The 25,183-nt window shown below is 45.5% G+C and overlaps 1 long non-coding RNA gene across 1 annotated transcript in view; it reads left to right on the top strand.

The window, feature by feature from the left end:
* The window catches only part of LOC135178423 (uncharacterized), a 74,715-nt gene that overhangs the window by 2,331 nt on the left and 47,201 nt on the right, over positions 1-25,183 (top strand). The window contains exon 2 of the long non-coding RNA XR_010303521.1: positions 6,545-7,219. This is a non-coding gene — a long non-coding RNA (uncharacterized LOC135178423). The remainder of the gene's footprint in view (positions 1-6,544; positions 7,220-25,183) is intronic.

Below are 25,183 nucleotides of genomic sequence, written 5' to 3'. Positions count from 1 at the left end.
GATGGAGACTCCACAACCTGTCTAGGCAGCCTGGTCCAGTGCTCTGCCACCCTCAAAGTGAAGAACCTTTTGTGTTCCAGGTTGTGTCTATTGTCCCTTGTCCCCGGACACCACTGAGAAGGGTCTGGCTCCATCACCCTGACACTCTAGCTATTGATCAGCAATAACACAATCCCCCCTCAGCCTCCCCTTCTCCAGGCTAAAGAGCCCCAGGTGTCTCAGTGTTTCCACAAAAGGTAGTTGTTTCAGTCCCCACATCATCTGTCCTTGCTGGGGTCTCTTGTCCTCCTTGAACAGGACACAGCAGAGCTCACCAGGGAGAATAGAAGAGAGGAGAATATCCCTTGACCTTCTGGCCACACTCTTTTCAGCACACCCCAAGATGTCACTGGCCTTCTTAACTGCAAGGCCATGTCGTTGGCTAATGACCAGCCTACTGTCCACCAGCACACCTGGGGCCACACCTCTGTCTCTTTGAGACACCTCCCTGGGCAGCCGGTTCCAATACCTGACCACTCTTGCAGAAAAGAAACTTGTCCTAATAACCAACCTCAACTTCACTTGGTGCCACTTGAGATCTCTTGTCTCATCCTATCTCTTTTTACTAGGGATAAGAGACCAACCCCCATCTCACTCCAACCTCCTTTCAGGGAGCTGGAGAGAGCAGTGAGGTCTCCCCTCTGACTCCTCAAGCCTAAACAGCCCCAGTTCCCTCAGCTGCTCTTCACCAGACCTGTTCTCCAGACCCTTCAACAGCTTTGTTGCCCATTTCTGGGCACACTCCAGAATCTCAATGTCTTTCTTGTAGTGTGAGGCCCAAAACTGAACTCAGATCACATGGCATGGCCTCCCCAGTGCTGAAGACGGGGACAATCCTTTCCCTAGTCCTGCTTATCACACTGAAGCCTAAGTACCCAGCACTGCCACAGTACAAGCAGGCATCTGTAGTGCCAGGAGATCTGTGGTGAGGCTCTTGTGTTTAGAGAGGTGCAGATACTGGCTGGACTATAGCATGGGTGAACTTCTCAGTCTGCTTAGGCCTTCTGAGACAGTTTTCTAGAAACAGGAGTACAGACATAGAGAGACATTGATGGCAGCTATCCTGGTTGGATGGGGCCTTGAGTCATCTAATCTACCAGGAGGTGTGCCTGCACACAGCAGGATGGTTGGAACTAAATGATCTTGTAGGTCCTTACCAACCCAAACCATTCTGTGATTTTAAATGTGGCAGTAACTCTTACATGCCCTCAACACAATAAAGAAATTTAACTGTTTGAGAGGGTCCAGAGGAGGCCACAAAGATGATCAGGGGATTGGAGAATCTCCTCTATCAGTGGAGTACTCCCAGGAGTACTCAACAACACATCCAGTTGTTGTGCCCCCAGCATAAGAAGGACATGGAACTGTTGGAGTGGGTTCAGAGAGGGCCACAAAGATGATCAGAGGACTGGAAAGCCTCCACTATGGGGACAGGCTGGGGGACAGGAATTGTTCAGCCTGGAAAGAAGGCTCCAGAGACACCTCGGAGCAGCCATTCAGTACTTGAGGGGGCCTACAGGAATGCCGGGGAGGGACTTCTTGCAAAGGCTTGTGGTGAGGACAGTGACAATGAGGGACAACGGCTTGATCTGGAAGAGGGGAGATTTAGACTGGAGATTAGGAAGAAATTATTTCCAATGAAGGTGGTGAGACACTGGAACAGGTCACCCAAGGAAGGCATAGATCCACCCCACCTAGCAGTGTTCAAGACCAGGTTGGATGGGGCCCTGAGCTACCTGGGCTAGAGAAGGATTGGCACGGGGTTGAAACTGGATGATCTTTTAGGTCCCCTCTATGATTCTGTGTTATTGAATATTTGAGCCAAAAGTGATTCAGGCACTTGAGACACTACATCTTGTGTTCAAGGTTCTCAACCAACTTAAGGCTTCCCATTATTTGGCATTTCAGATTGCAGAAGGTGTGTATCAGGCTCTCATCTCTGGAAGCCAAATCAATGGCTGAATTTGATTGCCTTTCCTTTGTACATCCTTGACAGAGCTATAGAAATCCCTTTTGAAAAACGAGAGCTGTTGATTTTCTGCTTGCTGACAATTACTAGGCTGTTTTTTTTTCTCTACACTGCAGAACCAGATGCTAAATCTGCAAAGAGCTTTGGCATCAAAGCCATTTGGACCACAAGAATTGCGGCTGCTTCTTGGTTCAGCTTCACAGTGAAGGGAAAGTCTAAAAGGACCAAAAATGGTCTTAATTTGAAAGACCTTTTACAGGTAAACATGCTGCAGTTGTAGCTACAAATCAGATACTTGCTGAGCATTGTGTGTAAAATTAAACCCCAGAAAATAAAATTTAAGTGCAAAGAAATAACAGAAGAATTTAAGTAGTGGCTTCAGATTTTCTTCAGCTCTTTTTTTTTTTTATGGACTGTTTCTTTATCTCTGCAGCCTTAAATGAAACACAGTTGCCTCTATTTAATCATTCCAGTTGTCATATTCTAATAAGCAGATATGTTAAAAGAGTTTGCAGTTGATTTTTCTATTGCTGTATAAGAAATGTACCCGGGAGACATGAAAGGTCAACCCCTTCAGTGAAGTAACTTTTAAAAATAATGCAATTTTACAGCCATACATAAATACCTGGATTCTGTTTTGTCAAAGAATATGAAACAATATAGCTCAGTGTTAAGCTGCAGCTATTTCAGGGAGGATATGTTAGCTTTAAACTGGGATATACGTGCACTGAAATACATTCTTTCTCCTTTGGGCTTCCCATTTTCAAATGAGAGGTTTTCCTTCTCCTTACTTCCTATCTTTGGGTACTCCTTTTCCTCTTCTGTAATTCTTCCCTATCAAAGTACTAACATGTCCTGTCACCATCTATTAGTAATCACAGAAACACAAAATAGTTTGGGTTGGAAGGGACCTTCAAGATCATTCAGTTCTAACCTCCTGCCATGGGCAAGGACACCTCCCACTAGACCAGATTTCTTAAGACCCTGTCGAACCTGGTCTTGAACACCCTCAGAGAGGAAGCATCCCTGGACATCCTGTTCCAGTGTCTCACCACCCTCTCTCTAAATAATTTCTTCCTAATCTCCAGTCTAAATCTCACTTTTTCCAGCTTAAAACCATTGTCTCTCGTCCCATCACTACCAGTCCTTGCAAAAAGTCCCTCTTCAGCTTTCTGGTAGGCCCCCTTCAAGTACTGGAAGGCTGCTCTAAGGTCTCCTGAGAGTCTTCACTAGGCTGAACAGTCCCAACTACTTCAGCCTGTCCCTATAGGAGAGATTCTCCAGCTCTCTGATCATCTTTGTGGCCTCCTCTGAACCCACTCCAACAATTCCATGTCCTGCTTGTGCTGGAGGCATTAGACATGGATGAAGTACTCCAAGCAGGGGTCTCACAAGAGCAGAATAAAGGGGCAGAATCACCTCACTCATCCTGCCCATCTGGATAAGGACCAGTTAGGAACTGTAGTCTGTGCTGGCCACGTTATTCAATGCCGTGGCTCAACTCTGCCATGCTAAGGCAACCCATCTGCCCTGATCTGTGTTTTGGGAGCATGCTGGCAGACAGATGGGGGAGCAAAGCTAAGGTACAGCCATGATGCAGGTGGCAGTGAGGCTCGGGATGTGTCCCCAGGTGGGATAGGACTTTGGCTTGGAGGAAGCTGTAGACAGATGTGGGTCAGCTTCTTTAGTATGAAGTGATAGAATGAGAGGAAATGGCCACAAACCAGGGGTGATTTAGGTTGCAAATTAGAGGAAACTTCTGCAGTGAAAAAGTTATTAAACACTGGAGCAGCTTCCCCAGGGAGGTGGTTGAATCCCGATCCTTGGAGGTGTTTCAAAGAGGTAGAGATATTGTGCTGAGGAGCAGGGTTTAGCTCCAGCCTTGGTAGAGTTACATAATGGATAAACTCAATCTTAAAGATCTTTTCCTGCCAAAACAATTCTCTGAGTCTAAGAAGGTGCAGGGAGGCAATGCTTGTGGTGATGTATATGGAAAACTGTCCATGTGAACTTCCTGAGGAGATATAAGGAAGAAGAGACTTTGTGTACACACCTTGTCCTCCTGTCTACCTGTGACCGACTATGGCTGAGCCTAAGCTGATCCTCACAGACCTTCCAAATCCCTGGGAGGGCTCTGCAGCCTCTGATCAACCTATAGTAGCCCAGATATCTGTGCTGAGCTGCAGGCCAGCTCCTTCCACACAGCTTCTCAAGCATCTTCTATTTGACTGTGACATCCCATGAATGCATACAGAATCACAGAAAGTTAGAAATTGGAAGGGACCTCAAAAGATCATCTGGTCCAACCCCCACACCCAGAGCAGGATCACCTAGAGTAACTCACACATGAATGCATCCAATTGAGTTCTGAAAGTTTTCACAACCTTTCTGGACGGCCTATTTCAAAGTTTTGTCACCCTCACAGTGAAGAAGTTTTTCCTTATGTTCCCATGGAATATCCTCTGCTGCACCTTGCATCCATTGCCCCTGGTCCCTGCCAGTGGACATCTCTGAGCAGAGCCTGGCTCCATCCTCCTGACACTCACCTTTCACATCTTTATAAACATGAATGAGGTCACTCCTCAGGCTCCTCTTCTCCAGGCTAAAGAGCCCCAGCTCCCTCAGCCTTTCCTCATCAGGGAGATGTTCCACTCCCTTCAGTATCTTTGTGATTCTGTGCTGGACTTTTTCAAGCAGTTCCCTGAGGGTCCTAGAACTGGACAGAATATTCCAGATGTGGCCTTGCCATGGCAGAGTAGAGGAGCAGGAGAACCTCTCTTGACTTGCCCCACCCTTTCCAACACATCCCAGGATGCCATTGTCCTTCTTGGCCAGAAGGGCACATTGCTGGCTCATGGGGACCCTTCTGACCACCAAGACCTTGAGATGCCTCTCCTCTGCACTGCTCTCCAACAGGTCAGTGCCCAACCTATACTGGCACATCTGCTGTTACAGTCAGCTAACATCTATCTCTAGGCCATACCTGACTTTTAATGCAAGTAATTAAAAGGGTAAACATGCTTCTGAGGAAATTCTGTTTACAGAGTTGAGAGATAGGGAGAAAGAAGTTGAAAACCATTCCCATGCCCTGCACGCCCTTGGTCTGAAGCAGTCAATACATTTAATTACAGTGATTAGGAACCAATTATGAAAGCAGCAAAGTTAGTACCAGATAAATGAGGGAAAGCCTGGGACAAAAAAGATCTGCATGACATTTCTAATGGACATCTGAGGTGTGTAGTTTCCAGTTATGAAGTGCAAGTTTGTGTGCATTGGGACCTTGCAACAATGGAAATAAAGTCCCTTAAGATCCAACCACTTCAGACAGTGTAGCTGCAGTTTAGATAAGGAATTAGAGGGAGAACTGTGTAACACCTGCACTGTCCTGCTTTCCCTTGGAAATGTACTGCTGTTCTCCTGATGTGCCACAGTGGTCAGACATTGGAACAGGCTGCCCAGAGAGGTGGTGGAGTCACCATGCCTGGAGGTGTTCAAAAGACATATGGACATGGTACTTGAGGACATGGTTTAATGGCTGTGGGAGTGCTAGGTTGATGGGTGGATTTTGTGATATTAAAGGTTTCTTCCAAGACAATTCTATGATTCTCTGACTTCCACTACCTGAAGGGAGGCTACAAGAAAGCTGGGGAAGGGCTGCTTGCAAGAGTGTGTAACAACAGTACAAGAGACAGTGGTTTGAAAGTAGAGCAGAGTAGATTTAGATGGGACATTAGGGAGACGTTCTTTACTGTGAGAGTAGTGGAACACTGGTGTAGGCTGCCCACAGAGGTGGTGGCAGCCTCATCCCTGGAAACATTCAAGGTCAGGTTTGATGGGGCTGTGATCAACCTGATCTAGTTGGAGATGTCCATGCTTAGTGCAGTAGGGTTGGACTAGCTGCCTCTCTGACCGTTGAAACCTTGCTTCTGTCCGTGGCTTACCTGAAAGCCACACATCCAATGCTGCTAGGGCACAGACCTAGTTGCTCTTGATGGCAGTGGAGGTAGAAAGTGATGAAGATGCACCTTCTTGATGGTGTTTTTTCTTTAATTCTAACTGAGGTCTTCAAGAAACATGTGGACAGGGCACTTTGGGATATGGTTTAGTGACCATTGTGGTGTTAGGCTGACAGTCACCTCGATGATCTTGGTTCTCCAACCAAAACAATTCCCTGATTCTGTACTCACACTCAAAGCTCTTAATGCTGTTTTAAGTTAGTTCAGCTTGCTTCAAGTGACAAAGCTGAGAGAAGCTTTCATAGCACCATCTTTGTGACCAATGCTATAGATCTATCAACACCTGCTTGATTTCTTTTTTGTGGGTGCATCCTTTTAGTTTTTATGCATTAAAATATCTGGAATTTGATCTGAGACATTGAATTTTAGGGCTTTTTTTTTTTAGCTGAAATGTCTGAACTTTCACTTTGAAAATGACTTTTCATGCCAATATGTGGGATTTGGGTTTGTTATTTAAACTCAACTGAGATGCTAAGATGCAAAACATTTCAAGATTTTTTTTTTTCTTTCCTTTTTACAGCGAGGAAAGGGTTCATCTAGTTTGGAGGAGAGCAGAAACTGGATTATTCAGTCTAAAGCAGAGAACATGATGGAGGACATCTCTCCGAATAAATAAAAAGCTGCTGCGGTGAGGCAGGCAATAAATCTGCTCTCTGTGCTCACAGTGGATACAAGGAAAAGTAATGGGACTCAAAGTGCAGATCAGTTAAAAAAGAACCATCAAGCTAATCATTAGGAAAACTTTCTACTGGTAAAGCCATAGTTCTTGGAGAAAGCTGACTGCGAATCTCCATCAGCACATCCTGAACTTTTTCTTGAGGATGAACACCTTCAGAATAATGGAAAAGACTCATCCTGCCTAAGGCCTTGGGATTTTCTGATCTTGAGAGCTGAACAAACATGGCTGATCTGGAAAGAGCCTAGCAAGAGATTGCAGGTGCATCAAGCAGACTCTCAGGAGAGCTGCTCTCGGACAGCAGTGGCTTTGGCAGGTGGCCTGCTCATCCCCAGCCCTCGCGTGTGCCTTGCCCGTGCGTGGTCTGTGTCTGCACAGATGGGGCTGGCAGAAGCAAAGCATTTCTTTTAATCCTTCTAAGAAACACCAAATTAAGATGTGATTATGGAACTGTTAAAAAGGAATTACCACAGAGGAACTTCCAGATGGCTGTGCAGAGTAACTACTGAAGAGTAAACGGTAAGGTTGAGCTGTTTATCCAAGTACAGTTCTTTCTTCTCTTTGTTTCCAGTTGGTGAGTCTTGCTTTGTCTTCCAGTTCATGGAAGAACTTCTTTTTCAATCCAGTCCATTTTTTTCCCCATAGTTCATTTTCTCATCCTGTGCTGCTAATGTTCTTTTAAACTCAATTCCTCAGGAAACTAAAATGTATGGGATCACTCTGTCCCCTGCTGTGGGAAAATAACTTCATGATTTTATTGTTTTGGTGTTTAGCCTGTTTGACAGTGCATCATGGATGTTTTGGTGCTGTTGTGTGGGGCAGCTTACAACTCTACATGATAGGGTGCTGAGACAAATCACTACTGATAACCTCCTAGGTTAATGACTGTGTGGCGAGTGACCCTGCACTTTGGATCAACACGCTGTGTTTAATCTGGGAATGTAATGTGGCTGCTTCATCACACTGAATCCATCAGGCTGCCAGTTGTTGTTGATGGGTGGCACTTGTGATTTAGATACAGCAGTTTAAGTGGTTAACAGGAGCTCATCTCTTTAGATGGTTCATTGCAAATGTTCCTAATTGGTCCAGCTAATGGACATTGAGATGCCAGAGCAGGTACAGAAAAGGGCAATAAACCTGGAGAGCAGGTCTGGTGAGGAGCAGCTGAGGGAACTGGGAGTGTTCAGCCTGGAAAAAAGGAGGTTGAGGGGAGACCTCATTGCTCTCTACAGCCCTCTGAAAGCAGTTTGGAGCCAGCTGGGTGTTGGTCTCTTCTCCTTATTAACAAGTGATAGGAAGAGAGGAATTGGCCTCAGGTTGCACCAGGGGAGCTTTAGGTTAGATTTAGCAGCAGACTTGGTAGAGCTAGATACTGGTTGGACTGCATGATCTCAAAGGTTTTTTCTGACTGAAATGATTCTGTGATTCTATAAACATTGTCCACAACGAACTGACTGTTTCAATACCTCACCATAGAGGACTGCAAGGGAGGACAGCTTCCTTCTTGTCATTTCTTTCCTGAGAAGTGGTGTCTCTGACACACACTGTCTGCCATTTGTTATGGTATCTCTCCCAGTTTCATTTTATGTTCTCACACACCCATGATTGCAGTTTTCCAGCCACAGCAATCAGGGGTGTGACTGAATTTACATTCTCTTGTTATATGGAGAGTGAGGAAAAAGAGATAATACTGTATGCATCCTGCTCATCAAAGCACAATGAAGCCTGTGTCTCCACATCAGTTACTTCAGCTGTAGTAAAACTCAAAGAAAGGTTGTTTTCTACATCACAGTCAGCTAGAATCTACTACAACAAATTTCTCTAGCAATGTCAGATACCTTTTCTTTCAGATAGAGCAGTCTATGCAGGTTCACAGAGCAGCTCTCCATCTCCATAGGGAATATGGGGAAGGAATATGTATTAACTGTTTCATCAATATGCTGATCTTCATTTGTTTTGCTGGCTGTGAGGCTTTCCACTGCTTCATCACTGCTTTCAAGGCTGGTAGTCTGCTGATGCTGAATGCCTGGAAAAGTTATTTTTCCTGGGTTCTTCTCCATCAACTGCTTAGATGTGTAGTCTAATCCTAGTTACTTCAGTTACTTATTGCACCATCAGTAAGCCTGCAGATGATACCAAACTGGTGGGAGTGTTGATTTGCTCAAAGGTAGGAAGGCTTTGAAATGAGACCTGGAGAGGCTGGATCTATGGGCTGAGGCCAACTGTGTGAGATTCAACAAGGTCAAGTGCCAGGTGCTCATCTTCGGTCACAACAATCCCAAGCATGGCTTGGGGCAGAGTGGCTGGAAAGTTGCCCAGCAGAGAAAGACCTTGGGGTGTTAAGTGATAACCTAGTGAAGACAAGCCAGCATGTGCTCAGGTGACCAAGAAGGCTGCCAGCATCCTGACCTGGTTGAGGAATATTCTGACCAGAGAAGTGACCATGACCTTGTACTTGGCATTGGTGAGGCTGTGTACAGTTTTAGGCCCTCACTGACAGGAGGGACACTGATGTGCGGGAGCTTATCTAGAGAAGGGCAATGAAGCTGGGGAAGGGTCTGGAGAACAGGTCTGGTGAGGAGCAGCTGAGGGAACTGAGGCTGTTTAGTCTGCAGAACAAGAGGCTGAGGAGAGACCTCACTGCTCTCTACAACTCCCTGAAAGGAGGTTAGAGTGAGGTGGGGATTGGTCTCTTCTCCCTAGTATCAGGTGATAGGACAAGAGGAAATGGCCTGGAATTGTGCCAGGGGAGGCTGGATATGAGGAATAATTTCTTTCTTACAAGAGTGATCAGACATTGGAACAGGCTTCCCAGGGAGACAGTGGAGTCACCATCCCTGGAAGTGCTCAAGAAACATGTGAACATGGCACCTGGAGACATGATTTAATGGCTATGGTGGTGTCAGGCCAATATCTGGACTTGATGATCTTAGAGAGCTTTTCCAATTGAAACAAATCTGTTCCTTATGTTTATGTGGAACCTTTTGTGTTCCAGTTTGTATTCGCTGTCCTTTGTCCTGTCACTTGACACCAGTGAGGAGAGTGCTTGTCAGTCGCTCAAACTCCCTGAACAGTCAAACCCAATAAAGATGTGCTTTAGAAACCAGATGCATTGCACGAGAGAGATTCAGAAATGTAAGGATGGATTTCTTTAGAGAATCAATAATTTTACTTAGGATTTTATTATGTGGTGTTTGTTTTTAACCAATGCTGCTGCACAAGGTGCAGTCAGTCATGTTTTTGTCTTTTAAGGAGAGGACAGCAACCGCCCTTTGCCATGAGCTTTCTTTGAGCCTTAGTGCTGACAGTTGCAGAATCTGGAGCTTCCTGAAGCACATCATGGCAGCAGTGGGCTGCCTAAGCACAACAAGCACTTGAAAATTAATCCCTGCACAGCTCAGCAATCAAACACAGGCTCTCCCATGTTTACAAGAGGGACATACTTCTTTAGGAGAAGCCAAACTTTGAAAGCATGGCAGCTGGAGTTTGCCAACTTATCTTTCTATTATTCACTCTGAAGGCCTTGGGGAAAGGTTAATGGATGAGATGATCCCACAAGGTCTTTTCTAGACCTATTTCATTTGGTTTCATTGTTCCTAACCAAGGAAGAAGCAGAAAACGATTTCTGAAATGACAGAGGGAAAGGGATCTGTCTTAGCTATGGAGATACTTGGTACAGGTCAAAGCAACCTAGCTAGAGCTGATCACAGTTCTGCAATGGTCAGGAGAAAGCAGCCACAAGGATGATGCTTGCTAGAGACCCCTGCAACACCCAATATTGCTGAAGGTACCTTGTGGACAAGCCAAAAGAGCATAAAGAATGAGTTTTGAAGAAGTGAGTTTGAGCAGGAGCAAACTGCCAAAGGAAGCATCTCCCAGGAGCTGGGAGGCTAAAACCAACAGACCTTACCACCATGGCTCATCAAAACCTCATTTCTCTCTGTCCAGAAGTGCTATCATGCAGTGAATACCAAAATCACCCAACTCGTACAGTAAGTACAGGGGATTTGAGGCACAGTCATAGAAACTGAGGGGATTTCTCTGTGCTGTGATCCTTTAGAAAGTCTAAGTCTGGAAGGAGAGGTTGAGCTCCCACTCAAAGCAAAACCAATGTCACATTCAGCCAGGTTTGCCTGGGACTTTGTCCAGTTGTGACTTGGAAAATCTCTGAGGTCTGAAATCCTGCAGCCCCTCTGAGCCTTTGCTCCACACTTGACTGTCCTCACAGTGACCATAATTCAGTCCTAAAGGAGGTGAATCATAAAGGGCCAGGCCTAAGTCAGATCCTTTATCTGCTCTCAGGACTGGGCTTGTCAGAGGTTTGCTGAGCTTGGCAGGGTGAGACTACAGCAGTAGATCAGCTGTTTGCAGACCTTTCAGAGCTTCACCTGTCATCTCCACTAGCCTCTTGCAGCTTGCCTTGAGGAGATTTTTTTTTTGTGCATATTCAGTCGTTTCAAGAAGTATCTCCACTTCCTTTTGGAATGAGAAGGAAGTGGCCCTTTTCTTTTGGTTAATGCCTGTCTTAGTCGTTCCACAATGCTTTGACTAGAAGGAAGCTACCACAGTGTATTTGTGTGTTCCTCCCTTGGCTGCCTTCCAACAAATCAAGCAAGCTCTCAGCTCACGCTTTTAAATGGAACCCAGATGATTTTTGTTACGCTTTGTAGAATATTTGTGGGTTTATGAGCCTGAGTTGTAATTTCTTTGTGTCTAAAAGAATTAGATAACCTTCCCCTGTCTACTTCTGTGGGGTTTCAGGCACCACATGCAAAGGACCCAGAGATTTTTCAGGTGCCTACTGTAAGTCAGTCATTGTGCAGGCAGGGAATTAAAGTGGCCGAGTCAGGAACATATAGAAAAATAGAGTTACTTTATTTTCCCAAAATCCCGCTCCCAAAACTACAGACAGAAATTAATTTAGTTTTAATTAGCAGATTCAGTCAGACTGAGAAGATCTACAAGGACACCATAGGTAAATTTGACTGTTTTGGAAGTCAGAAGTTGGAAAAGGCTGAGCTACTAAATATAGCATTCCCCACTATTAATCAGGCTGAGCCAAAAGTTTACTCGCAGGTGAGCCAGGCTGGCTGAGAGAAAGGGGGCTCCAGATGCTTGTCCCCTCCTCTCAAAAGACCTCCGAGGCTTGTTAAGGCCTATCAAGCCTGCATAAAAGGAGTGCTTATGATGGGAAGCTGTCCAAAGCAGGGACGGTCCTGTCCCTCAGGAGCTTGTCCTTTGGAGTGCAGGGGATTCTTTCTGCAGGAACTATCCAGGCAGGGGAGAACTCTAAGGTGGGAACCCCAAGGTGGAAAGTACCCCAATATTTATATTCTTCCTAGACAAAGAGTAGAGTTACCACTGCCGAGGTGTGAAGGGCACAGCCAATCCCCAGCCCAATTTCATCATGGGCATCTGCAAGGGGCACCCCTCATGCTGGAGGGGCCCTTTGCTCCCCCCCCTTCAAGCCTGCAGAGTAGGGCAGGGGAACAGGTTTTTCATGCCTTTCTTCTCCCATTCAAACCGCAGAAGGAGAGGAATTTTGGGGTATACTGGACTCGAGGACAGGGGACCTTACTATGCTTTTAATAGTAAAACTTTCTTCCAATGAGTTAAAAATCTCAGCTGGGATAGCTGTAGTGCTGAGGTTTTATGTTGAGCTGTGCCTTTTTGTTAAGACAGGATAGTTTGTTTGGTTTTTTTTCCCCACTCTGTGTTCTGGCAGATTTACAATCCAGAAAAACAAGTCATTAGAAGATTCATTTACAAGGATAAGCAGAGTTATAACTCAAAAGGTTATGAAAGGTTTTGGTGTTACCTGATGCCTGCACCATCATTCCTCCCCCAATTAGCCGGTTGTGAGGCAGTGCCATCTTCCACTTGTCACATTAGAGGCTTTATTCAAATGAGATGCAAAGGGAAGATGGAGCTGGTACCACTGTCATTACCTGAAAGAAAAACCTCCATCCCATCCGGTTCCAGCGAGCAGAATTCTATTATGTAAATGTGCTTCCATATTTTGGGAACAAATGATAGGCAGGACACCAAATGAGAAAAAATAAATTACACTCACACGAGTGAAAGATCAGTCAGGCAATGTACTGAGAGATCATTAGGGTTGATGAATCACTATTATCATTACCAAAATAACATCTAATGTTTCAAATCCTGCATTGTGGGTGACTTCTTTGCTGATGAATATTTATGCCGTTTCTTTTGTTTCTCTGTGTGTCTAACAGATGCCAAGCTAAGTTCAACAGACAAATTGCATCTCTGTGAACTGTCACAGCCTTGTCCTTGTTTTTCCTAGTGAAATGAAGTTAAACAGCAAAATGGAATAAATAGGCAGAGGTCAGGACCCCCATCTCTCTACAAGATTCAATCAACTGATAAATAATCTGTGGTAAGATCCTGTTCAGATCAAAGGAGGAATGAAAGTTAAATCTTCTCTATTTGAAATGAACAGTTTGCTTAGCTGTAGCCTGAGGATCATAAATTATTTAACCAATGTGGATGTCAGAATCCAATTAGTCACTTACCTCTACTAAATATCTCAACATTCCTTGTACCTGTGTTCCTTACTTGTAGTGCAGGTTGGGGACGATTGAATCATAGAATCAATCAGGTTGGAAGAGACCTCCAAGATCACCCAGTCCAACCTAGCACCCAGCCCTAACCAGTCAACTAGACCATGGCACTAAGTGCCTCATCCAGGCTTTGCTTGAACACCTCCAGGGATGGTGACTCCCCCACCTCCCTGGGCAGCCCATGCTAATCACTCTCTCTGGCAAGAACTTCCTCCTAACATCCAGACTATACCTCCCCCAGCACAACTTGAGACTGTCCCATTGTTCTGTTGCTGGTTGTCTGGCAGAAGAGACCAACCCCCACCTGGCTACAACCTCCCTTCAAGTATATATATGCTATAAATGTATGAGGTTTGGAAGTATTATAAATGTAAGAAGTCTATTAGCATATAATGCTTTGAAACAAAAGGTTAAAATAAAACAAAAACAACCCCAAAAAAGCACAAGGAGGTAAATTAAGATGGCCAGAGAAATACAGGATCACAGAATGTTAGGGGGTGGAAGGATCCTCAAAAGACTGAGTCTAACCCCCTGCCGCAACAGGATCACTTAGAGTAGATCATACAGGAAAACACCCAAGTGGGTTTTGAATGTCTCCAGAGAAGGAGACTCCCCAAGCTCTCTGGGCAGCCTGTTCCAAATTTTGTCACCCTCACAGTGAAAAAGTTTTTCCATTATTTTCCTGTGGAACCTCCTCTGCTTCAGTTTGCATCCACTGACCCTGGTCTTGTCACTGGGCATCTCTGAGCAGAGCCTGGCTCCATCCTCCTGACATTCACCTTTCACATCATTATAAACATGAATGAGGTCACTCCTCAGGCTTCTCTTCTCCAGGCTAAAGAGCCCCAGCTCCCTCAGCCTTTCCTCAGCAGGGACATATTCCACTCCCTTCAGCATCTTTGTGGCTCTGTGCTGGACTCTTTCAAGCAGTTCCCTGAGGTCCTGCTTGACCTGAGGGGCCCAGAACTGGGCACAATATTCCAGATGTGGCCTCACCATGGCAGAGTACAGAGACAGGAGAATGTCTCTTGACCTACTTACCCCACCCCTTCTAATACACTCCAGGAAGCCATTGTCCTTCTTGGCCAGAAGGGCACATTGCTGGCTCATGGGCATCCTTCTGTTCACCAGGACCCTCAGATCCCTCTCATCTGCACTGCTCTCCAACAGGCTGTTCCCCAGTCTATGGAGTATGGTATTTGTGGGCACAAAAGCTGAGGTCACCATCATTTACTACCTTTGTAATAAATCAGTTCAGTGTCTTAGCAGCATCTTGCTCGGAAGCAAAGTTTTCTCTTAGCATGGTGGTGCTTATGGCAGGTGATTTTCACTTGATTTTTTTGGTGCCAGGCCCCTCAAATATGCAGTTCTATCGATTTGCTTTGCAAGCTTTCTGTAGAAGGGAGGATCGATGGTGCCCTGTCACCCAAACAGCTCTGAAGTAGGATATATAGATTTGGGGAAATGGCTTAATTGCTGCAATGAGGCTTGCAGCTAAACCCAACCACTTAAACTTGCATGACCACTGTACCTTATCCAAGTATCAGGCATAAAGCATCTAACAGTACATAAAAGTAACTGGAAAATAATGGAAGTGTCTCTGGAATGTCACCGATTTTGTGAGGTCTTCTACTGCATTTACCTAATGCTCACCCAGGGCTGCAGTCTTTGAAGTTCCTCACTCATTCTGCCTGCAACAGCCTTGACTCTCCAGACATCTTTTAAGATACAAAAAGGCTTCCCACTACTAACCTAAAGCTGTATAAAAGCAGAATTTATAGTGTAAAAACTATGCCAGGCAGAGTTAGGTTAAGGATTTTCACTTGCCTTGGGGCTAACCATTTCTTGCTGTCTTCATGTGGAGAGAAGCTAGAAGTTCTTCATCTTCCTCTTCTCCAGACAAGTCCAGTTCCTTCAGCCACTCCTCACCAGACCTGTTTTCCAGACCTTTCATCAGCTTTGCTGCCCTTCTCTGGACATGCTTCAGCACTTAAATTACCCTCTTGTAGTGAGAGGCCAAGGACTCAAGGTGCAGCCCCACCAATGCTGAGTATATAGGGACAACATCTGGAATATTGTGTGCAAGCTTGGGCAGAGAAGGTTCCATGGGAACATAAAGAAAAACCTCTTCACTGTGAGAGTGACAGAACAGTGGCACAGGCTGCCCAGAGAGGTTGTGGAGTTTCAGTCTTTGGAGACACTCAAAACCCACCCAGACACGTTCCTGTTTGAACTACCATAGGTGATCCTGCTCTGGCAGGTGAGTTTGTCTCGATCTTTCAAGGTCACTTCCAACCCCTAACAATCTGTGGTTCTGTGACAATCACTTCTCTGCTCCTGCTGGCCACATTATTCCTCACGCAGGCCAGAATTCTGTTGTCTTTCCTAGCCACCTGGGTATATTCTGGCTCATCTTCAGCCAGCTGTCAATCATCACCCCCAGTTCCTTCTCTGCTGGGCAGCTTTCCAACAACTCTGCCCCAGGTCCATGGCCTTGCATGGAGTTTTTGTGATCCAAGCACAGGACCTGGCACTTTGTTAATTATAGCTCAGCCTCTTCTCATAGTTCCGTCTGTTCCAAGGTGAACTCTCTGATACTTAGCAATGACAAGACTGCAACCAAGCAGCGAGTGTGGTTTGTTGCTGGGTTGTGGTTTTGGGGGTGTTTTTTATCTGGTAATGTAACACCAAACATGCCATCCAGATGACTGAAGCCTCCTATATGTCTTTTGTTGAGCCTCCCTCCTCTTTCTGACATGGTCATCATGGATCGGACAGAAGTACCTCTTGTTTCAGGTTGTAAACATTTCAAATTCCAGAATCACAGAATTAATCAGGTTGGAAAAGAACTTTGAGATCATAGAGTCCAACCTAACACCTCCTAATTAACTAAACCATGGCACTAAGTCCCTCATCCAGTCTCCTTTTAAACATCTCCAGGGATGATGGCTCCACCACCTCTCCAGGCAGCCCATTCCAATGTCAATCACTCCTTCTGTGAAGAATTTCTTCCTGACATCCAGTCTAAAACTGCCCTGGAACAGCTTGAGACTGTGTTCTCTTGTTCTGTCACTGGCTGTATGGCAGAAGAGACCATCTCCCACCTGGCTACAACCTCCTTTCAGGTAGTTGTAGAGAGCAACTCTCCAGGATGAGCAACCTCTGCTCCTTCAGCCTCTCCTCATAGGGTCATGCTGCAGCTCCCTCACCAGCCTTGTTGCCTCTCTCTGGACTAGCTAGAACTGACTGTTGTGTACTTCCCCACCACCTTGTAGCAAGGCAGTGTGGCTGCTCAGCGTTTTTGGGGCAGCTTTGTCCATGAAATTTTAATGTTTTCACAGAAATCATCCCCTGCCATAACCACCTATACAAAAGGTTCTGAGTCCTGATCCAAACACCTCCTAGATTTTACTGCATGTGGCCACTGCCAGGATGTTTTCCAGTAATGCCTTCCCCAAGGGATCCAACAGTGTGTAACCCCACAGCATTTGGTAGCACTTCTGACTCCTGAAGGAAAGCATTGGGTCCAGAACTGGAGAAGTATTTTTTAGTGGGGGAGCCTCTTCATGCACCTGCATGGGTCTGTCTTTAGCAAGTAGATCTTCAAGTGCCAAACTGAAGTAATTTGTTTCACTTGCTTGGCCAGTTCCTAACTGGATATGATCTAGAGTCTCTAGAGACTTCCAAGACCAGTCTGACTGTGCTCCTGGGTGACCTGCTTACGTAATCCTGCCATTCAGGGATTCCATGATTCTAAGCAATACAAAATATCCATCATAGATTCATGGAATGATTTGGGTGTCTGCACCCCTTCTACCACTGCTTGGTTATTTCCTTCATCTCTAGGATAAGATCAGCAGGATCATTTCATACATGTGGGCTCTCTATGTAGCTGCCAATCCCACTCAGATAATCACATAGATTATCCTATAAATCACAGGTTTAGCTGCTGTTTTGCTGCTCTTGTGTTTTTATTCACTCAGTCTTAGATTTACACCTCCCAGCAGCCTCTGCAAGTCCTATAGGATCATATTGGCTTCTTAACCCAAAACAAATCTGTAATCTGTTGGAAGGTATTACTTGTACATACCTTCTGCCTAAAACCAGCCATAGATGGTGCTTCTATGGTCTGAGCTGTCTGAGATGCATCATGACCTGGTTGCCTAGGCAACAAAATGTCTCAAATTGAAGTGGTCTGTAACAGAAGGTGTTTAGATAGCTTTAATTTTGGGGTACTGTTTCTGAAACTCTTAATTGACTCCTTTTGAATGTGTTTTAGCTACTGATAACACTGTGTTTCAAATACAGCACAGCTTTATCTACTGCACTGGTGCTACAAATTACAGTTATAAAGCATCTGAAAGGTTAAAGGGTAACCTGTGTCAGTTTGGCAAGTGTTTAGATGGTTGAGCCTTGCTCATTAACTATTAGTATTACTGAACATTTGCTTATTTTCTTTACCCATACAAGACATCAAAAGTACCTTCTTCAATTTCACTTCTGTCAGGCTCTAAGATATCCAAAGTCTTGACCTTGCTTTTATTAAGTCCTGCATTTTCTGTAATGGTTGCTGTAAGAGTCCCTGCAGCATTCTTGCTCTTTCCACATAATTCAACACCACACAAAGTAGCTCTCTCTAACCTTGGATACTGTGTTGGAACCTTTATTGAGGAACTGTGGACAGTTCTATATTACCTTACTTCTACTATTTAGCTAAGCAGACTGGGCCTTTTTCTCTTTGAGAAGCATTCCTGCCCTGCATCAGGAATGGCATGGCCAGCAGGACCAGGGAAGTGACAGGCTGAGTCAATGAGCCAGGATCAATTGTATGAGAGTCAACAAGACCAAGTGCCAGGTCCTGCACCAGGGTCACAGCAAAACCGTGAATACTCTAGGCTTGGGGCAGAGTGGCTGGAAAGCTGCCCAGCAGAGAAGGACCTAGAGGTGCTGGTCAACAGCCAGCTGAAGGTGAGCCAGCATGTGCTCAGGTGATCAAGGCCAACAGCATCCTGGCCTGCATCGGCAATAGAGTGGCCAACAGAACCAGGGAAATAATTGTTCCTCTGCACCCAACACTGGTGAGGCCACAGCTTGAGTCCCGTGTTCAGTTTTGGGCTTCTTGCTACACAAAAACGTTGAGATGCTGCAGCAGGTCCAGAGAAGGGTAAAAAGCCTGCTGAAAGGTCTGGGGAACAGGTCTGGTGAGGAGCAGCAGGAGAAACTGGGGTTGTTTAGTCTGGAGAAAAGGAGGCTGAATGGAGAGCTTCTGGCTCTGAAGGGAGGTTGGAGTGAAGTGGGTGTTGGTCTCTTCTCCCTACTCACTTCCTATTAAGAGAGGATATGGACTCAATTGCGTGAGGGAAGGTTTACATTGGACATTAGAAGGAACTTTTTGCCTGACAGGATTCTCAGACTGGTATAGGCTCCCCAGGCAGGTAGCTGAGTTCCTGTTCCTGGAGGTATTCTAAAGAGGCAGAGATGTGGTGCTGAGGGACATGGCACCAGACTTGCTAGAGTACTGCTTGCAGAGTTAGAGTCAGGTTATTAGAGGCTCTGCTCTGAAAGGTGAATTTGCAGAGCACAGCTTGTGTCAGCATGAAGGTGAGGCTGTACATCCAGCTAGGAGGATGCTGCACACCTGTGCAGGGGATAACCATTTCTGAGTTACTCCAGCAGTGGTTTCGCAAGAGTTTGGTGCCCAAAACTGGAGGGAAACCACCAAAAGGCAAATCTCTCAATAGTCATTAGTTAATGGATAGTTAATGAGTTAATAATCAGTATTGGGTAACTTGTTTCTGTAGCACCCAGGACCTCTGTAAAAGCAAGCTGCCCATGGCAGCGTGGGTTGGTTTGGGAGGTCTGTTGCAGCTGACAAATCGCTTGGGCAAACTTGTTTCTGCTGGTGGAATCTCTTGGGAAGTGGGTTTTCTGGCTTTCCAGGGGCTTTGAAAACAAGAAAAATTAATAGGAAGCAAAGATTCAGATCTCTTAAGAAGCAGTTTCAAAAGCACAGGCTTAGTGTTTCTGTAGGCAATTTTCCCAAAGAACTCAGGAGGATTTGCAAGCAAAAGGCTCCCCACAAGGCAGGAGCACTACACTCCTCAGTCCCAGGAGGGAGAAGATTGCCAGCTGCCTACCCAAGATGGGTACAAAATATCTCTCTCTGAGCAAGAAGTTGAGAATTTGTCCCCTTGTGCTTCCTTTCTCTTCACCTGGATTAAACTAATCTGCACTTACAGCAAATGTAGACCTGGGAATCCTACACTGTTGACTTCAAAGGGGTTCTCGAAGGCAGGAACAGACTGCCCAGGGAAGGAGAGACATAAGCAACAGCTGCTGACTGGATTTAGGTATTTCTTGGTGTCTGAAGCCAAGGTTTAAGGGCAGAGATGTATGGCTCTGTTAATTTTAACTTTGGGAGGAAAAGAATGTGGTATGTGTCTGCTCTGAACAGCAGGAAACTGGTGCAGATGATGGGGATATTCATCTTTTTTGCCTTCCCCTCTAAAATTACAATCTATTGCCTCTCCCAATTTAGTACTGATGTCACCACTCTAGATTGAAATTTCTCAGTGCTTTGTTTCTTGGGCAGATATTTTTGCTTTTCAGCACTGTTTCCCACAGATGTTTCTAAAAAACCTTTGGTTAACGTTTCTTGAATGCCATGGATGGAAACAGTTGTGTGCACTTGAGATTGGGCCTCTGCAAAAGAGAAACTGAATTAGTTTGGCACTGGCTTGAGGAAATCTGGGGGGGAAAAAAAGTTCTGTCAAAGGTGACCAAAGTGCCAGTGTCAAATGCAGGCAGTGAAATGTATTCCACTCAGCTAAGACTGGCTCATCCTCTTCTTGCTGAATGCCCACATGCCCTCCTGAACCTCTCTTACTCTTGAGGGCAAGGTCTGCTGTTGGTCTGCTTGAGGGCAGGAAGGCGCTGCAGACAGATCTGGACATGTTACACCAGCAGGCTGAGGCCATTGGGATGAGGTGTAACACGACCAAGATTTTGGTCATAACCCCAGGTACCACCTGGACCAGAGTGCCTGGAAAGCTGCCTGGTGGAAAAGGATCTGAGCATGCTGGTTGGCTGAACACAAACCAGTAGTGTGCTCAGGGGGCAGAAAGGATCAAACTCGGTGTGCCTAGCAGGAGAAGGGAACTGGCTGTGCCCCTGTGCTTGGCCTTGATGGTACCACATCTTGAGTACTGCATTCAGTTCTGGGCACCAAATCACAGGAAAGACTGTCCAGAGAAGAGCAGTGAGGCTGGTGAGGAGTTTGGAGGGCACCATATGAGGAATGGCTGAGGGAACTGGGGTTGTTTAGTCTGGAGAGGGGGAGACGAAGGGGAGGCCTCATTGCTCCTGAAAGGAGGTAGAGGTGAGGCCAGTGTTGGTCTTTTCTTAAAAAGAAGTGATAGGGTGAGAGGAAATGGCCTGAAATTGTGTCAGGGGAGGTTTAGGTTGGGTACCACAAAATACTGCTTTGCTACAAGGGTGGTTAGATGTCAGAACAGGCTGCTCAGGGAGGTGGTAGAGTCACCATCCCTGGAGGTGTTCAAGAAATGTGTAGGTGTAGTGTTTCAGGATATAATTTAGTGATTCTATTAGTTGGGTCTCCAGGAATGGTCTCCATGATCATAATGGTCTTTTCCAATTTTAATGATCCTATGATTCTCAGTCTCATTTGGTTTCCTGGGAAATTCAGCTTTGTTTCTTGCTCTTGGCTGATAGGTTTTGGCCATTTAAGGCTCAGTCTTGCTTGTATGATTGGGATAGAACTACTGAACATCATGTTGCTGTATTTCCAACTGCCCATCAGGGTTTTTTTTCATCTGAAAATCTCAGCTGCTTAGATGAGAGATCAGAACCAATTTAAAGGATCTGGCATCAGAGCAGTCTGTTAGTAGGGTGTTTGGTTCCAAAGTTTTCTTCTGTGTGCAACTTTGGATGATTATTGTGAGGGGTCCAACCTCAATGTGCCATGTATCCCACCTTGTTCTTCCAGTAAACAGGAGGGATTAAAAAAAACCCTAACAACTAATTGCAAGCAGGGCAATTCATCTCCTAATCCTTTGGCAGAGCCTGTTAATTCACATGTGATCTTGTGAGCTGTTTAACCAGTTCAGCTTGGAAAATGGTAGAGGCACAGCAGCTGGTACTGGGACTAGAGAGAGAGCTGCTGAAGATTAACTAGAAGGACTATCCAATAAAATCAAATTTCTGCCTGGCTTGCTGGAAGCACAGAGTGAAATGAGGGCTTCACTTCACTGAACTTGTGCACACGATGGACATTTCTACTGGTGTAAAAAGAACAGAGAACAAAAATTGCAATAATGGGTTGGAATAAGAACTCCTTCAGAGATTCTGTTTCACCCAGTATCCTCCATTTTATACCAGCCAAAGGCCAATGCATAGCAAAGAGCATAGCACATAGATGTGTTCCCCAAATAGTTGCATCCTCAGAGTCTTAGTGGCTTCCCAAATGAAAACCAGTTTCTTTGGTCTGTGTTTTTGAATCTGCTTTCATCTACTTGTAAATGATTGCACTGGAATTACTGAAATCTCCTTCCACTGAAGGCAGCAGCAGCCAACTCCTTTCTAAGTAAACCAGGCAAGCTGAAAACAATCTGTGGGGCATTTCTGCAATCACATGGCTGGAATTCATGCATACAGTGCTTACAGCAGTGCAATCTGTGCATGGAAAGCACCATTGGGAGCAACAGCGCTTAGAGTTTCTCAGCATCACTTGAATGTTCGAGGTGGGTTTGGAGTAGCTTGAGATGCTTTCTGAAACATGGCACTGCACAGAAATTGTCAACTGAAGTAGGGCAAGAAAATGAGAAATGAAGGTGAGCTGTGTATGAGTGAGTTGGCACTGGAGAGAACATACCTTGAGTCTTGCATCCACTTTTGGGGCTCTCACTGCAGGAAGGACATTGAGCTGCAGGAGCAGGTCCAGAGAAGGGCAGTAAAGATGGTGCAGGGTCTGGAGAACAGGTCTGGTGAGGAGCAGCTGAGGGAACTGGGGTTGTTCTGTCTGGAGAAGAAGAGACTGGGGGGAGACCTCATTGTTCTCTATAACTCTCTTAAGGGAGGTTGATCCAGGTGAGTGTTAGTCTCTTCTCCCTAGCATCAGGTGGGAGGAACAACAGGAGGAAATGACCTGAAATTGTGCCAAAGGAGGTTTAGATTGGAGACTGGGAAAAAAATCTTTAGCTGCAAGAGCAGTCAGCCATTGGAACAGGCTGCTCAGAGTGGAGTCACTGTCCCTATGGGTGTTCAAAGGACATGGCACTTGAGGACGCAGTTTAATGGCTGTGGGAGTGCTAGGTTGATGGTTGGACTGGATGATCACAAAGGTCTTTTCCAACCTGGAGAATTCTATGATTTTCTGACTTCCACTACCTGAAGGGAGACTACAAGAAAGCTGGGGAAGGGCTGTTTGCAAGAGAGTGTAGCAACAGTGGAAGACACAGTGGTTTCAAAGTAGAGCAGAGTAGATTTAGATGGGACATTAGTGAGAAGCTCTTTACTGTGAGGGTAGTGGAACACTGGAACAGGCTGCCCACAGAGGTGGTGGTAGCCTCATCCCTGGAAACATTCAAGGTCAGGTCTGATGGGGCTGTAATCAACCTGATTTATTGGGGATGTCCATGCTTAGTGCAATAGGGTTGGACCAGCTGCTTCTCTGACTGTTGAAGCCTTGCTTCTGTCCATGGATTACCTGAAAGCCACACATCCAAGGCTGCTATGACACAGCCCTAGTTGCTCTTAATGGCAGTGGAGGTGAAAATGATGAAGGTGCTTCTGTGGGCTTTTTTGCTGAGGGAAAATGTATTTTAATCCATCATTTGGCAGGGTATATTCAAACCCAGACTAGTTAGAAGTACCAAATGGTCCAGTCTAGCTAATCACCCTACTGTTTCACTCTTTCATCTGGCCTCAAGACACAACAGGAGAGCTTTAGGTTGGATATTAGAAGAAATTTGTTAACTCAAAGGGCTCTGAAATACTGGAAGAGGCTGCCCAGAGAGGTAGTTAAATTCCCACCCCTGGAGGTGTCTCAAAGAGGCAGAGATGTGGTGCTGAGGGGTATGGTGTAATACCAGACTTGATAGAATTTGATAACAGCTGAACTCGATGATCATAAAGGTGTCTTCCAGCCAAACCTTTCCTGTGATTCTTTTGTAACCTGACACTGCAAACGTGACCTTCAGAAGTCCCACTGGTGTGCTGAGTCACTGCCACAGTATAGGAAGTGCTGTGATGGAACTCCAGAGTTCCTGTATACTGTTTCTCTGTTTGCAGTAAGCCTTCCCTTCTGTTTTCCACAACCCAAATAATCCAGAAGGTCAAAGATCTGCCTGCAGGCTGAATTGACTCCCAGAAAATACTTTCTTTCCCTTCACATTTCAAGGAGAGGAAGACAATTTGGGTGAGTGTTTAAAGAAAGGTGCCTACAGAGAGGCGGCACAGCAGCACAAAAAGGAAGAGACAGAGGCGTTTGTCCTGACGGTTTAGTGACTTGGAACAAGGTGAAAATCCCACTGCCAAGTAGTTTTATGAATCCAGGCCAGAACCACTTGTGTCATCTGCAAAGTCACCTGCAGAACACCTTAGAAATAATTTCCTTTGTTAAGTACTTAGCTTCTTGTAATTGTCTGGGGAGGAATCGTTTCAGAAGCTTTATATGGTCCACGTGAAGTTAGGCCTGGCAGACTGCAGAAAAGTCTCTCCAACCTCTCTGTGTAGCCAGATGGCAGAAATTTGGTCTGCTGATCTTGGACAGGAAAAAAAAAATCAAGGGAAGTGGTGGTGGTTCCTGCAGGTAAATCAGGAAAAACGTTTCTTGAAGGAACACAGAATCATTCCAGTTGGAAAAGACCCTTAGGATCATCAAGTCCTACTGATACCTCCATTCTACACAGTTCACCCTGAACTATATCCCCAAGTACCACATCCAAATGACCTTGAAACATATCCAGACTTGGTGACTCCACCACTTCTCTGGGCAGCCCATTCCAATGCCTGACCACTCTTCCTGGGAAAAAAAATATTTCCTAATGTCCAGTCTAAACCTGCCCAGTCACAGCTTGAGGCCATTCCCTCTTCTTCTATCACTATTTACTTGTGGGAAGAGACCAGCACCAACATCTGCACAACCTCCTCTCAGGTAGCTGTAAACAGTGAAGAGGTCTCCCCTCAGGCTTCTCTTTTTCAAACTAACCATCCCCAGCTCCCTCAGTTGATCTTCATAAGATTTATTCTCCAGGCCCTCCCCCAGCTACATTGCCCTCCTCTGCACTCACTCCAGTCCCACTGTGAAGTGAAAAGCCTATCTCGAGGCAGCTGGGCTGAGAGTATTTACAATATTGATGTCTTTGCTGAAGAGACAAAATCACTTCTTGCATCTCAGGGATTTTCAGATGTTTGTCCTGCATTTCTCTGAGTTGCCTAAACCCTCTGAGGGCTAAGGCGACTTCATTCTGCTCAGCAGGATAAGGGACAGGGTTTTATGACCCCTTGTGCCCCTGGTGGAATATGTCCTCTTCCTTTATAATCATTTTTGCTTTCTTTCTCCATTTCTATGGCAACTTTTGACAGTGTTCCCCCTATTATGCAGTTCAATGTAACTTGGAGGAAAAAAAGCCACTGTTAAATTTTCAACAGGGTCAGATGTCAGCCTTCTTAGAATGAGAATGAAGACTTGGCTTGCCATGCTTGTCTGGCCAAAGCAGGGGGACAATGCCTTCCTGAGGCAGGTTTTCAGAACTGTATGGTCTGACCTGTGGTTGTGGGTGATACAGCTCTGCATTGTGTCCTCAGCAAGAAGCAAAGGCAAGCTGACAACAGCAGAAAGGAATCAGTCCCCTCTCTGGACTACCTGCAGCATTTT

Source organism: Pogoniulus pusillus, chromosome 9 (genome assembly GCF_015220805.1).
Source record: "Pogoniulus pusillus isolate bPogPus1 chromosome 9, bPogPus1.pri, whole genome shotgun sequence".
Classification (NCBI taxonomy): Eukaryota; Metazoa; Chordata; class Aves; order Piciformes; family Lybiidae; genus Pogoniulus; species Pogoniulus pusillus.
The sequence above is the reverse complement of the archived record's forward strand: the minus strand, read 5'-3'. Positions and strand labels throughout refer to the sequence as shown.